Source organism: Podarcis tiliguerta, assembly GCF_965153285.1.
Source record: "Podarcis tiliguerta genome assembly, chromosome: 1".
Taxonomy (NCBI): Eukaryota; Metazoa; Chordata; class Lepidosauria; order Squamata; family Lacertidae; genus Podarcis; species Podarcis tiliguerta.
In genome coordinates, this window is record NC_139534.1 from 15,801,329 (window position 1) to 15,817,456 (window position 16,128).

The 16,128-nt window shown below is 43.2% G+C and overlaps 2 long non-coding RNA genes across 2 annotated transcripts in view; both read right to left on the reverse strand.

The window, feature by feature from the left end:
- LOC310665027 overlaps nt 1-16,128 on the reverse strand; it is a 565,459-nt gene that overhangs the window by 195,177 nt on the left and 354,154 nt on the right. The window lies entirely within an intron of this gene.
- LOC310665239 lies at nt 5,786-9,193 on the reverse strand. Its single transcript, XR_014505317.1, has 3 exons — nt 8,984-9,193; nt 8,714-8,823; nt 5,786-5,846 (listed from the first exon to the last, which is right to left on the reverse strand). It is a non-coding gene; the product is annotated as an uncharacterized lncRNA (long non-coding RNA).

A 16,128-nucleotide genomic window follows, 5' to 3' on the forward strand; every position in this document is an offset into this window, starting at 1 on the left:
ACACAACTTTTTTAAAAAAAAATATTTCTGAACTTCTCACTTCCCAGCTGCTCCTGCTGTTTTCAAAATCATGGTCTAGGAAAGGTTCCTAGAGATGGAGGGTGGGGCGACGCAGATGGAAAAAGTCATTCCATGACCAAACAACCTGCTGGTTTAAGGACAGATTTAAAGCTATTCCATATTGGATCAAGCTCCATAAAGTTGGGGAATTGATAGCTGGCTGGTATCTTAATGCATGTGACCTGCAATCAGCAATTATGATGAACAATGTCACCAATTACTCTTGCCTGAAACTACCTTGTACACTTTCTTTAATGTTTCAGTCCTAAATTCATATGGACTAGCTGGGGCCCCAAATATTCCCTGTGTTGTCTTTGTCCTGTATTGCCTTAGGAAGCAACTGAGATTTATTGTGTTGCTAGAGGAATCCTCCGGAGAGATTACCCAGGCCTGTTTATTGCTTACAACAGTAGCTGCCAGGATGCTCATAAACCTCTAGGAAAGTTCTGCTTTCTCTCTGAACGTGTGAGGCTTTTTGCAGCTGATTTCCAGCTGGGAAGCTCCTCCAAGAATGACAGTGCAATGTTGCGTTTCCATTCCTGTAAGAGCTGCCTGGCCAGAAGCTGGCCACAAAGAACCTCATGCTGCTACAAGTCAGTGTAGAGTTTACCCTAAATGCTTTGGGGCAAAAGATGACCTTCTTCCATCTTAGCCCAGCCACCTTGTTAATCTCAAACACAAAATGCAATAATCATGCACAGGCCCTAAAAAACTATTGATTAGAAAATTCTAACCATCGCCAACACGTAGACATCTTGTTCCGTTACAGACCTTGGGTGGTACAAAATTAAAATATTGGGTGCATGTCAGTTCAGCACATCACTTTCACAACACTTCAGGAAGGTTGGTCCTAATTCTAACAACATTTTGTATAACCTGAAGAAAATCCAGAGCACAAACAGTATATTAAATCAATAACCTTGTGACATATCATTTTTGAAAGTTGAAAAATAAGTTGCAATGTTTCGTAAAACAAACTGCAGAACAGTTACATTCTTAAATGTTTAAGTATTTATGGAAGATAGAATATTGTCCCACTCACAGTTTTGATCATCTGTATTTGAAAGTTATAGTAGCATCTATGAATCATTACCATGAACAGAAAAAGGCATATGGCTGAACCTGCAGCGATGGACTTTGTACAATATCCAAAACATTTTGATAAAAGCTTATTACTTTTGGTTATAATATTTAGATGATTTATGCCTAATGATCAAAAACCTAAGCTAAAGCCTTTATAGTCCCACTCTTCAAAAAATTCACTTACAGGCGTTTCTCTCCAAGGGATTCTTCAACAAAAGAGAAAACATTTGTGTGGCCTCAGAAAATACCAAAGCACGAAGCATCATCCTTGCCAGAGGAAGGAGATGATGGCCTCTCCTGACACAGTGGACATCAACACCAGCCACTTGCTGTTTGATTGGCCTGGAGGACTGAATGAGAAACCGCTGCTCCCTTAGCTGGGCAGAACAAACCAAGAGCCAAAAGCAAAGTCCATTGGGGTGCCAAATACTGGCGAAGATCTCTGCAAAAGATCATGAGTGAACAGGGCGTGTTGAATTTTTCAATGTTCAAAGTACTTGAAAATCAGACCCAATATTGCTGCATGTAGCATCACATTTGAAACTGCAGGTACAGGCTTTTTCTCTCCTTAGTGGCTCGCTCAGCTTAAAATGCAAACCTAGGAAATTCAGGGGAAAGAGGCCAGCATTTGGTGGAAACCTCCCCATGTCTATATAACAATAGCTGTGGAGTCTGCTCCATTAGAGGAAATCAGGCACTGCCACACCAACCTTGGTCTGCCTTTAACTAGCCCCCACCTGCCTGCCACCTTTCTTTCTTCTTTGAAATGATTTTTATTGGTTTTACAAGATAAACCTCACATTTAGATTTTAAATTCAAACAAGATTCTTCCGAATTTTTGGACTTCCCTCCTTCCCTCCGTGGGTCCTTTATATATCTAAATCAACTGCAGATTATAATTCATCTGCATTATAGTCCTCCGAAATACCCAAAGTCTTTGTAACATTGCAGGAGTTATTGAAAGCCTCCCAAACAGCTCGAGTGATTGCAGTGTTCTTTTAAATACAATCTGCATTTGTCCCATTCCCTGCTGAGGTTTTGATCCTCCTGGTTTCTGATCTTCCCTGTCAGTCTCACCATCTCTGCATAATCATGTAGTTTCATCTGCCAGTCCGCTTTTGTCGGCGTAGTCTCCTATTTCCATCACTGGGCAAGCAGCATCCTTGCAGCTGTAGTCGCGTACATGAATAGTCTTCTCAAATCCTTCAGTATGTCTGCACCTAAAATTCCTAATGAAAAGGCTTCTGCTCGTTTGACAAATGTTATTTTAAACATAGGAAGATGGAGCCTATCATTGTTTCAACCTACACCTGCCATTAGCTCTGACTCCACCTACAGTTAGCCTCTCAGCCTTCTTCCCTGCCTCTCCCAATGGTCATCAGGTACCACTGAACTGCGGTCATGAACACAAAGGCTTTTTTAGAGCAGCCCTCTGCATTTCTCTGTCTCTCCAGAATACGCAATAGTTATGTGGCGCAAGAGACAGAACCTGGCAACGTCATGAACGCACAGATCATTGTTATAGTCAGTTTGAAGATTCCCTTGGAGAGATATCGGAGGCATGAAAGCCGCCAATATGAACACCATCTCTGGCCAAGGCAGCTCATTGCTCTTCTTTTCCACAGAGCTGCATTTGCGGCATTTAAATCACAAAGTGGTGTTTATTGCTGCCAGAGACTGAGGGAAACAAGATGAGAAAGAGAGCCTATTCTCTTCATAAAATTGTTAAATTGCCAATTTGTTTCATACTTCTTCTTCTCTCCCCCCCCCCCTTATTTTGAGCCTTGGTATCCTGCTTCGAGTGATCAAATAGGAGCCCACTTGTAACCCAAAGGAAGTGATTTTTAGCACAGTTTAAGTACCAACAAATTGTTTATCCCTTGCAAGCCAGGCTGCTCGAGACTATATTTAATGTAGCATCATTCCCACTGTTATCATTCGCATGAAAGAGATGATTATTTATGCAACAAGATGTAACTAGGGAAGCAGTTTTCAGAAATAATCACACCCCAGGGACATTGCAAGGCACAAGGTTCATTACCGTTGAGAGGGGAAGTATATTTTGCTCTGAAAAGGATGAAGCTGGAGTTTAGAATACTGAACTGCAGTTTCAGCTAAGCTGCTCGGTTCACTTAGATTAATCTGTCCCTTTAGACTGCTTACCTCATCAGTCCGTTGGAATTCTCCTGCAGCTCAAGTCATGTTCTTTAACCCCTTACATATGCAGCTGTACCTTGGAAGCCAAACGGAATCCATTCCGGAAGTCCGTTCGACTTCCAAAACGTTCTGAAACCAAGGCGTGGCTTCTGATTGGCTGCAGTGTGTGAACAGGGAAATCTCATACTCCTGCCTCCTATCAGAGATACATCTTGGCTTCCTCTCAAGTGCTGATTGCTATTCTGACAAGCTTTACATTGGGTAAGAGGGTCTCTTTAAATGAAAAGGAGGGGGGGGGGACTAACCAGCATTTTCTGTGTTGCATTCCTAAAAACATTTTCCACAAGTAAGCATGTTGTTGTTTAGTCGTTCAGTTGTGTCCAACTCTTTGTGACCCTATGGACCACAGCATTCCAGGCACTCCTGTCTTCCACTGCCTCCTACAGTTTGGTCAAACTCATGTTGGTAGCTCTGAGAACACTGTCCAACCATCTTGTCCTCTGTCATCCTCTTCTCCTTGTGCCCTCCATCTTTTCCAACATCAGGGTCTTTTCCAGGGAGTCTTCTCATGAGGTGGCCAAAGTATTGGAGCCTCAGCTTCAGGACCTGTCCTTCCAGTGAGCACTCAGGGCTGATTTCCTTCAGAATGGATAGGTCTGATCTTCTTGCAGTCCATGGGACTCTCAAGAGTCTCCTCCAACACCATAATTCAAAAGCATCAATTATTCAGCAATCAGCCTTCTTTATACATCACCACTTCATACATCACCACTAGGAAAACCATAGCTTTAACTATACAGCGGTACCTCAGGTTAAGTACTTAATTCATTCCGGAGGTCCGTTCTTAATCTGAAACTGTTCTTAACCTGAAGCGCCACTTTAGCTAATAGGGCCTCCTGCTGCTGCCTCGCCGCCGTAGCCCAATTTCTGTTCTCATCCTGAAGCAAAGTTCTTAACCTGAAGCACTATTTCTGGCTTAGTGGAGTGTGTAACCTGAAGCGTATGTAACCTGAAGCATATGTAACCTGAGGTACCACTGTACAGACCTTTGTCAGCAAGGTGAGGTCTCTGCTTTTTAAGATGCTTATTTCAAAGCAAACATGGATAGGATTGCTATACCTGAGAATATATCTACCATATTTCAAACTTCTGTCAATGGTCAAAATATCATATGCATTTTGTATATGAGCTCCATATGACAATGAATGAGCTGCTCAAGTTTATATATTTCTATTATTCTTTTGGATCTGTGCACCACTTAATCATAAAAACCTCTGTTTACATATACTGCCTTTCACATGAGTTTCAAGGTAGTATACAACAATAAATCCAATTTTGTTAAAAGTTCACAAATATACAACAAAGCAATAACTTTTTTAAAGGTCTGGTAAAGGTTTTCCATAGCTTAGACTTAGAAAGTCTGGTTTTCTTGTTTTCTAACCTCTTCCCCTCAATATCCTTCTAAGGTCTATAATATTTTTTTACCTAATATTACTCCTGATTCATAGCAGCATTTCCCCCACATGCTTAGTTGCAAAGAAAGAAAAGAGAAGTATCTGTCTGTTTCTTTTTGGGGAAAATGAAAAAGGGATATAGTCTTGGCATATAAAATCATTTAAAAATTGTTCATTTGAATTAAACATCTAAGAATGGTTGAGATCGAAATTAAGATACCAGCCAGTTATTACAATAAAATCCAATATTCTCATCGCCAATGCATTCAATACTATTATAATATATGATTTTATTGCACGTCTGTGCTTATCATAGCTGTTTTCTCCACAGGGACATGGGTGCTTCACTAGTTTACTGTAAGCAGAATCCAGTATTTTCACACTAATGCAAATTCCACAGGAATTTCCAGAGGACAGGAAAACCTCTCCCCTGAAGTTGAAAACTCACCTTGATCTCCCCTTGATGTGTATGTTGGCCCTGAATCAGGAAATCATGGTTGCGATTTAATCTCACCTTTGCTCAATACTCACTAGATGATTTGGGGCAATCCACCCAGCTCCCCATTTGTAGTATGGGGAGAATGACTTGACTTAAGAGGGTCTCAAGAAGATGAACTATACAAAGAGCTTTGACTACAGTGGTGCCCCACAAGACGAATGCCTCGCAAGACGGAAAACCCCCTAGACGAAAGGGTTTTCCGTTTTGGAGGTGCTTCGCAGGACGAATTTGCTATGGGCTTGCTTCACAAGACGAAAATGTCTTGCGATTCCTGGGTTTTTTCCCCCGCTCCCTACCCCCTTTTTCTAAGGCACTAAGCTGCTAATAGCCTTTTAGCAGCTAATCCGCTAATCCCTTAAGCCTTTAATAGCCGCTAATAGCCGCTAATAGCCGCTAAACCGCTAATAGCGCTAATCCGCTAATGGGCTTGCTTCGCAAGACGAAAAAACCGCTAGACGAAGAGACTCACGGAATGGATTCTTTTCGTCTTGCGAGGCACCACTGTATTTGAAAATGCAATATAAATGCTTACTTATCATCATCATCTTCATTGGGAGCAGAACAAAGAGACACATGAACAGCCGTGTGTTCATCTAAAGGGGAGAAAGAGAGAGAGAAAGGGAGAGAAAACAGCCTTCTGTCAATTTATCGAGAGTGTAGCTGAAGCATGTAATATGCATTTATGTGCTAAAAGGCCCAGAGCATTTTAGAGTGTCAAACACGTCATACATTTTTGGTATAGGCAATTTAATATGTATGTGTCAACACTGATCAGGCAAACATTAAGGTGTGAGAAAAGTGGCATTCATTACATAACATGCTGTCATAAGGAAAAGGTCACTTTCCCTTTAGTACAGCGCCCAGGATTTTCACGGGATTTTTAAACTGGCGAGCATCCTCTTTCACAGCAGTTCTTAGACAATCTTCAGCAGCACAATGGTGCACTTTTCTTTCGTATATTTGGGAGACAATTTAAAAACCTCCACCAAGGTATGGAGCATATTGGGTTGGATCCAGACTTACAGTGCAGTCCAAGCCAGTGGCTTTTTCCCCTAAAAAAAATCATGTTTAGGGGTACTCTCATTTTGACTCAAGAAAACCGCCATTTTATACAGTAGTACCTCGGGTTACATATGCTTCAGGTTACATACGCTTCGGGTTACAGACTGTTAACCCAGAAATAGTGCTTCAGGTTAAGCACTTTGCTTCAGGATGAGAACAGAAATCATGCTCTGGCGGCACGGCAGCAGCAGGAGGCCCCATTAGCTAAAGTGGTGCTTCAGGTTAAGAACAGTTTCAGGTTAAGAACGGACCTCCGGAAGGAATTAAGTACTTAACCTGAGGTACCACTGTAGTTCAAATCAGGGAAAATAAATACAGTAAATGGGCAAAAGTACAAACATTCACAAAATGTTTAGGGGTATGCATACTTCTTGCATCCCCCCAGAAAAAAAAAACACCTGTCCTAACTATGACCACTCAGAAGTTAGTCCTATTGAATTCAATGAAGGTCACTCGCAGGTAAGTCGGTTTAAGGTTGCAGACATAATCATTCTTAGAACAGACCCATTAAAATAAATGTGATTCAAGTTGCTCATGATTAACTTTATTAATTTATTTAGAAGAGGTATATGCTGCCTTTCATTTCTGTGATGAATTATGAAAGCGGCTTACAAATAAAACATAGTGCATAAAATACTTTTTTTAAAAGTAATGCAATCAAATAAAATATAATCAGTAACATTATATTATTAAAACCAAATCAAAATTGTGGGGTGGGGAGTGAATAAGCCACATCCCATTGATTTCCAATCAGTGGTTGATCCTATTGTTTTCAAATATGACCATGAGTAGAAATCACCATTAAAATCAAGCCAAAAGCTCAAGAAGGCAGTTACGACTTTGAGCTCACACAAAGCAAATCTTGGAAGCACATAGTTTAACAAATGGTTCTATGGGGCTGCCCAGCACATAAAATTTGATCTAGCGAATAAAGAAGAAAATTGAGTCAAAGGCTGACCTATATGTTGGACTGAATAGGAGAGTCCAGAATAATAGGAAATAACCGGGGCAGAAATACTTCATGCAATTGATTGCTGTGACATTAGAACAAAAACATATTTTTGGCTGCTCCTGGGGGCTTCTGTGGATGAAACTTTGCTAATGCTCTCTCTCTTTCTCTTTCTCTTTCTCTTTCTCTTTCTCTTTCTCTTTCTCTTTCTCTTTCTCTTTCTCTCTCTCTTGGCAGTTCCAATCCCCGTGACCGGGTGAGCTCCCATTGCTCTGTGCCAGCTCCTGCCAGCCTAGTAGTTTGAAAGCACACCAGTGCAAGTAGATAAATAGGTACCGCAGCAGGGGGAAGGTAAACGGTGTTTCCGTGTGCTCTGGATTCCGTCATGGTCCTCTGTGCACCAGTAGTGGTTTAGTCATGCTGGCCACATGACCCGGAAAGCTGTTTGTGGACAAATGCCGGCTGCCACGGCCTGAAGCGAGATGAGCTCCACACTCCATAGTCACCTTCAACTGGACTTAACCGTCCAGGGGTCATTTTCCTTACCTATATTGCCTAGCTAAGGAATACAAGGCAAGGCTGTAGCTTATACTACGAGAGCAGGACTGTTAGGAAGAGCTGTATAACTGAATTTAAATCATTTCTTGTTTTAACAGAAAATTTTTAATGAGGGTGAAAGAGGAGAGCGCAAAATATGGTCTGAAGTTCAACATCAAAAAAACGAAGATCATGGCCACTGGGCCCATCACCTCCGGGCAAATAGAATGGGAAGAAATGGAGGCAGTGGGAGACTTTACTTTCTTGGGCTCCATGATCACTGCAGATGGTGACAGCAGTCACGAAATTAAAAGATGCCTGCTTCTTGGGAGAAAAGCAATGACAAACCTAGACAGCATCTTAAAAAGCTGAGACATCACCATGCCAACAAAAGTCCGCATAGTTAAAGCTATGGTTTTCCCAGTAGTGATGTATGGAAGTGAGAGCTGGACCATGAAGAAGGCTGATCGCCGAAAAATTGATGCTTTTGAATTATGGTGCTGGAGGAGACTCTTGAGAGTCCCATGGACTGCAAGAAGATCAGACCTATCCATTCTGAAGGAAATCAGCCCTGAGTGCTCACTGGAAGGACAGATCCGGAAGCTGAGGCTCCAATACTTTGGCCACCTCATGAGAAGAGAAGACTCCCTGGAAAAGACCCTGATGTTGGGAAAGATGGAGGGCACAAGAAGAAGGGGACGACAGAGGACGAGATAGTTGGATAGTGTTCTCGAAGCTACCAACATGAATTTGACCAAACTGTGGGAGGCAGTGGAAGACAGGAGTGCCTGGCATGGTCTGGTCCCTGGGGTCATGAAGAGTTGGACACGACTAAACGACTAAACAACAACAACAAATGACACAATCTTCAGACAATATTGCACCGAACCATATGCAAAATGCAGTGCTCACCATCAATGCTTCCACTGATCGCACGGCAACTGATAGTTTCAGGAATACAATATATTTCCCTTTTTTGGTGGCAGTGGGGGTAGGGGTGTTCTCTTACACGATGGAGATTTCTGAAAAATATATATGACCAGTTGTATTCAGTTCCGTAAGACAGAGTCTAATCAACAATTGTTTGAAAAACACTTCAGTTTGGCCCATGTTCAAAGGATGTAAAATGACAGAAAATAGGAGAGTAGATTCAGAGAGAAGATTTGCAAAATATGTCTTTACAGTAAGAAATGGAATTGTGGCTATAAACAGATCGATATCAAGCAGTGGAATGAGAGTTCCAGAGATGTGGTTTAACATCTGATGTAACAACTACAGGGTACCAAATGGAATTCTCAGAAGAATCCAACATCACACGTTCCACGTCTTCTATTCCTGCTCCTCGGAATGAGCTCAGTGGCAAAGTTAATAGCAATATCATTTCACAAATGAAAGGGCCATGTGAAACCAATTACAGTGTAGGCCAGATAATGACAGGTGCCGGTGGGTGGGGACCACATGAAAAACCCAACAGAATTTGCCAGTACTTTAGGAGATAGTGAGTTACCTCTGCATAAAATCACATCAAAAGAGCAATTGTGAGTGGTGATAGCATTAAGGAATATTCACCCCCCCAAATGGAGCTTGATTATAAGTTTTGAACACATTCAAGAACAGCCTGGATCTCAAGGTTATTGCAGGAGAAGCAACTGGAAATCTTGTAGGACTTGCCAAAACAGAATCCTCTTCAGAGTTTTCTTTTCCTTTCAGTTGCAATTAAGGCAATTTCCCACACAACTAGCCTTTGTTCTGACCATCAACAAACAGTAAATGAACCCATAATAACTGAAAATTATACTTACCCATGGATAAATATAAAGACATATTATTATGTCTAAAGTTAGATCTTTTAAACAGAAATTCAGAGTAAGATATCTTGAGGCTACAATCCTGTTCACCTCAATGGGACTTCTAAGTAGACAGATACAGGATTGCGTGCTGAGGTCCCCCAAAACACCCTAACCCAATAACTCACACTTCACACATCATTTTTGTTTAAGGTTTTTGGCATAATTTTGGCCACAACTTTATTATCATACAAACTGTGAGTGGTTGCTTAGGCATTGGTTATGACTAGCTGTCCCCCCCGCCTTGGGGGACAGCACTGACTCCCGGACTCCGGCGGGAGCCAGTGTGGAGGAACAGGACCCAGGGATTACTGGAGCTGCGCCGTTCAGACCCTCAGTACCATCCCTGCCTGCTCCCAGGAGCTTACGCGGCCTGCACCCTGCACCAAGGGTTTGGACGAGGGGGATGGTAAGCCCCTGAATTCCTTTAACGGAATTCCCGTGCAGCAGCAGCATTGGAGGGGTAGGCACAGCCAATCCACACCCCTCCACCAACCAATTTTAACCAATGCCTAACCGCCAACCTTACAAGTTGTGACGATTTGCTACGCAGTAGGCAAAACCCAATTGGCACGCACTAATCAGCCAAAAGGTAAATTCCTACCAGGCCCCCGCACCAATGCAGGCGACCCCTAGACAGGCAATAGCAAGGTCAAAGCGCAAGCCCAATCAAGGGAGGGCGGGCGGGTGATCCGGTGCCCACAGCGAAAGAGAAAGGAAAATGCTGTGCACCTTGTTTAAATAAGCTCTGATCCCACCCCTAAATTGGCAACATCAAATTTACCCCAGTAACACCAACCACCAATCCAGTTCCATCCCTTTGAAACTAGCCTGCCTGTTAACCCTGGGGTGCTTTGTCTGGCCCCATCCGCAACACGTGCTCTCCTTTATTGAGAACACGCTTTGTACTATGAATGGTTTTCAAATGTAGGAGTGAGGTAAAAGGAACATAGCCTTCAAATGTGGTCCTCAAATAAGTTTGGAATTCAAAATGATTCAACTAAGCGGATCCACAATTATGAACCTCTGTACTCAACCTAAGCCTTGCTTCATAAGACTTTCTTCCTCGATCCTGACACTCCACAGGGCTATAGTTATGAGCCTCACGCCACTGTCAGGATCTGGTTTAGATTGGCAGGCTCTTATGCAGGAGGAGGAAGAAAAGGGAAAGGGGCTGAACCTGGGTTGGAGTGAGGAATCTCCCATTTCCACCCCAACTTGGACTGCTTCAGAAGGGAGAGCAGAGATGCCATTTCCCCCAGCACAACTTTCCTTTAGATCATGGAGTCTTAGTGGGGTCTAAAAAGGGCTTGGAGCAGCTCAGTGGTGGTGGTGGCAGAACCAGAGATAGCAGTGATAGAACAGGAGTCTGAAAAAGAGGGCAGAGCCTAGAACCAGATGTCGCCTTTGCAGATGGGAGCAACCTACCCTCTCTGAATGGAACGCACAATCTTAATATTCTCACAAGGCGATCAAGTCTTGTGAGTGAGTATGCCGGGTCTTGTCTTTAAAAGCTTGGCAGGTAGGGCGTGAAAACTTGTTGGAGCACCTTGGTTGCTTCCATCCAGTTCTGAAGTTCTTGCCCTGCTCCTTAACTGTGACTCCTGAGCCCTGTGTTGGCTGCTGAGCCTGGACCACGACTTGCCTGAATAAAGATCTCTTTCTTACTTACAAGTAAGAGCCTCTGCTTGCATGTTTTGGGGTAGGAGCCAGGGCAGCTATCATCTGACTCTTTTTCCTCTTTAGGAACTGTTGAAATTTATTTGGCATTTGCATGCTGACACTCTTCTCACTGGAGGCTTGCCAGTGATCTGTGAGGCCGCCGCTTCAGCTTGTCAGTTTTACAGGAGAGATTCAGAAGAGATGAACACATCAAAGGCTGAGCTCTGGCACTGCCAGCCCCACGTTTCATTATTTTTGGTCACAGATGATTCATATCTTCTTGTAAGGACATCAGCTTAAAAAGAAGAAGACACAATACAGGCATGTGTAGGATTCCAGAGAAAATACACAGATTGCCACTCATCTTGTAATGATCAGAAAACCTTATTGCTTTATATTATGAATAGTTCAGAATTCAGGGTCTTGTAGTATTTAAGGATTCCACTTCCTCCCCAGCCCATTTTTAGCTGGGCTCAAGCTTCTCTGAGTTTTGGGTTCAACTGGTAATTGGCAGGCTAATCTTTCTCAACCACTCTCATCCTTATGAAGAGGGCAGGAGTTGGTGGAACTGGCTACTGTATCTGGTAATGTTGAGAGCCTAAAATGCCCCATCCTTGCTCAGGGATGGATAGAAATTATAGCTTCTAACACACACACACACACACACACACACACACACACACACACGGTCCCATGGCCCAGGAGACACTGGAAACTACAATTCCCACATATCTCAGGAGCAATGGATGCTCCAGACAGTACATACAATTGTCCATGCCTTAGAACAAGGCCACAAAGGCATCGGAAATCAGGAGTCTGATCTCTCTGCTGCTAGTTTCCTCCTTCACAAGAAAATGTCTGCTTGGGGAAAGGGAGGTCTCTAGGCCAGGTGGGCAAGGACCACCTCCCAGGAACAACCACACTATGAGCTGTCTCAGATAACTCTTGAAAATATAACAACTTTTTGAAAAACAGAGTTCTCTAAAGGAACTGAAATTTTATTGCTGGCTGGGACCTTAACAGTGTTTGTGTGACTGCTCTTGGATTCTCTGCAATATCTGTATATATGCAAATAAATAAGAGTGGGATTTTTCAGAGCAATCCTCCTTTGTCCAGGGTGGTGTGGGGGTGAATGGAGCAGAGATATATCCATCCAATCACCCTGATGGCTGCTGATGGTCTCCTGCCAGCTCCCACCTGTGGAGAGATAGCAATGACACCTGTCCTTTCCAGCTGCCAGATGTGTGGATGGGTGGAAGTGCCAACAGTGGTATGCTCATTGTGAGAAACCAGCAGAAGGTATTGGAACAGGGTGTTCTGAAAAGGGAATAATAATTGGCACAAAAATGGAAGCAAGAAGAATTACCAACAAAAGAAAAATGGCGGATGAAATTGATGGACTATGCAGAATTGGATAAATTAACAGGAAGGGTTCAAAATCTGTGGAACCAGAGATTCTTAGAAGACTGGAGTAAATATATGAACTATTTCAAAAGTAATTGTAATGAACAGATTACACTAGTAAGATTGCAAGAAGTTTTGTAAGGATGATTATTTGGAATATTGCAAGAAATACTATGAGGAGAATTATTAGTTAATAATAAGTAAGAGAAATTAAGAAATACAGAATAAGTGATAAAGAACGGAAAATCATCAGAGGTGTTGATGGAAGTCTAAAATATTGTATAAGATAAGAAGTTGTGTTATATGATTGTTGGAAATGATATGTTAAAAAAACTAATAAAAATGTATACTAATAAAAATGCAAAAAAAGAAAAGGGAACAACAACAACAACAACAACAACAATATTTTGTACTCCATCCTATGGCTTCACAACAAAACATTGAACATTAAAATCTTGCCGAAACAGGGCTCCCTTCCGGTGTCTATGAGAAGGACTGAGGTGGGTTGGAATCCCAACAGATTGTGAGGTGGCCCTGACAGTGGCGTAGCGTGGGTTGTCAGCACCCGGGGCAAGGCAAGTAATTTGCGCCACCTAACCCGTGGATTTGCACCCCCAACCCTAACCCCCAGATGTTGCGCCCGGTGCGGCCGGGCCCCCCTGCATCCCCCACGCTACGCCACTGGGCCCTGATGTTGTGAGATGACAGCATTGGGCTGGTTGTAGGCTGGATCACTGCACCGGCTCCAGAATGACAGAATAATCTGCCAGTCCCCTCTATCTTCCACCTGCAGCAGGGATGTGGACATGGTGGTACCCCCCCCAACTCTATTCAGCCCTGCCAGAGTTAGGATAACAAATCTGCAGTGTATTTTCTCTTCCAAAAGAAACTGACTAGTAAGGGTTGCCCCATGTTTCTACTACCCAGGGAACAATCATATCCACAGCCTCATTTGCAAGATTGTCACATGAGCGCCTGGACTAAAATTGTCTATCAGAAACTTCACTCTTGTGCTTTATCACCACAACAGCTACTCACTTTGGGCTCTAGTCAAGCAAACAGTCTAATTTGTCAGTGCCTAAATGATATCAAGCGTCAGAACAACTTGGCCACAAGAAGGAAATTTGCCCATGGTATGACTATTTTCCACCTACCCATTTTGACTCTCTGGAACCCTACCTGCATAACCTAGCAATTCTAAAATATAGACGCGCTTTTACTCTCGCGAGATTGAATGTATTGCCCTCAGTTTTACTTGAGGGATGATTCCAACAGATTCCACACAAAAAATGCTTATGTCCCTGTGGAGATGACAGTACCGAATTGGTGGCACATGCCCTTCTGGCTTGCACACTTTATAAAGACTTCAGGAATGAGGTTATCATCCCTCTTTTATTGTCTATTCCAGGTCACTCAACCACTGCCACAGTGTCCTTTCTCTTGGCAGATCAAGAGGCGCAGGAGACAGCAAAGGTTGCAAGGTTTTTAGCTCGGGAAATCAGAATAATATTCCACTATTTGACTATTGATCCAAAACCCTATAATGTGTTTTATACAATTGACTTTTTATTTCTATTCTTTGTCTATCCTATTGTTGTTTTGTTGCTATGGCCGATGGCTGACGCAAATAAAGATTCATTCCTTCATTCCACATCCTCATTTGTATCTGCAGTGCAGTGTGGGGAGGACATCCAACTATGGAGGAGTCACACAAATTTTCTTATACACCTTTTTCTCCATAAGCTATTTAAGGTTATCTTCCTTATAAGGAAAACCCTGGTGATTCCATTAACAAATCAGGATCAGGGAGTCCTTCCCTATAGAATTCAAGAATAGCAAAAAACAAACCATCACCATTTCCAGGCCCAGCTGCCAGGCTCTCTGCTTCCACATAACTCTCCCTAAATAACTGGAGCAGAAAAATAACCCTGCAGCACTCTCCAGGGTAAAGGCAGATAAGCAAACTGCAGAGAAGGGCAGAGATTTGATTGCTTCCATTTTGATAAAACTTATTGCTTCCCGTCTTCTATTAATATAGCAGCACCTTGCTAGTCCAACGGCAAGGGCTTTAGAGCTGGGGGGAAAATGTTCTGACATCCTGAGTTGCAAAAGCATGGGGACGTACGAAAGCAAACACATGTCTCCTACAGATGCTCAAATCCGTTGTTATGCTCCAAATCTTGTGCCATGTCTGATGTGTTAAAAATAGCAACTCAGGGATAGGCAACATGGTGGCCCGCAGATGTCGCTGGACTCCAGCTCCCATCAGCGCCAGCTAACAAAGCCACTTCCGAGCTAGGGAGGAGGTGGGGTTGCGGGCTTCACGCCCACCCCACCACCCTCGCGGGGCTGCCTTCAGCCCGTGATAACCCAGGGAATCACCGGACGCGTCATCCCCCACCCAGCCAATCGACTGGGCCGGGGGCGTGGCCTAGCCGCATTTAGGTCTGGCGCGGCCGAGGGTCTTCCTCTTTGTCCCGCAGCTTCTAGCCAGGTTTCCCCCCCCAACCCACCCGTTAGGCTAGGCTCTCAGACGTTGCTATGGACTCCGGTCGGTCGCTGTCAAGGGGCCTGGTAGGAATTTTTCCATTTGGCAGATTGGCACCAGCCACTTGGTTTTCGCCTACCTCGTAGCAATCCATCACAACTCTGCGGTATTGGCAGTTAGGCATTGGTAGGGGTATTGTTCTACTGTTATGCAGATGATGGGGGAGAAGGAAGCGCCATCACCTTCCCCCAAAACAAAGGGTAGTCTGGTAAACTGGAGGGCCGAGTTTGCCTATTCCTGGCTTAGTGTCACTTGCAGATTTAGGACCAGCCAGTGGGGAAGTTGACTTCTAAAATGGCTCTCCCAAACTGTAAATAATGATGATGATGATGATGATGATGATAATAATAATAATAATAATAATAATAATAATAATAATAATAATAATAATTTGTAGCCCACCACTACTCTGGGAAGTTTCCAACATATATAAAAACATAATAAAACATTAAGCATTAAAAAGCTTCCCTATACAAGGCTGCCTTCAGATGTCTTCTAAAGGTTATATAGCTACTCATCTCCTTGACATCTGATGGGAGGGCATTCCACAGGATGGGTGCCACTACCGAGAAGGCCCTTTGCCTGGTTCCCTGTGGTTTCAGTTCTCACAGTGAAGGAACCGTCAGAAGGCCCTCGGAGCTGGACCTCAGTATCTAGTTTGAATGATGGGGGTGGAGATGCTCTTTCAGGTAAACAGGGCTGAGGCCATTTAGGGCTTTAAAGCTCAGCACCAATATTTTGAATTGTGCTCAGAAATGTACTATAATTACTAAAAGGAGCATCATATCGCCGAGACATATGTGTCTCCCAATTATCACCACTTAATGGTGATAATTTATCAGATGGAATACATTTGCAGGGAATAG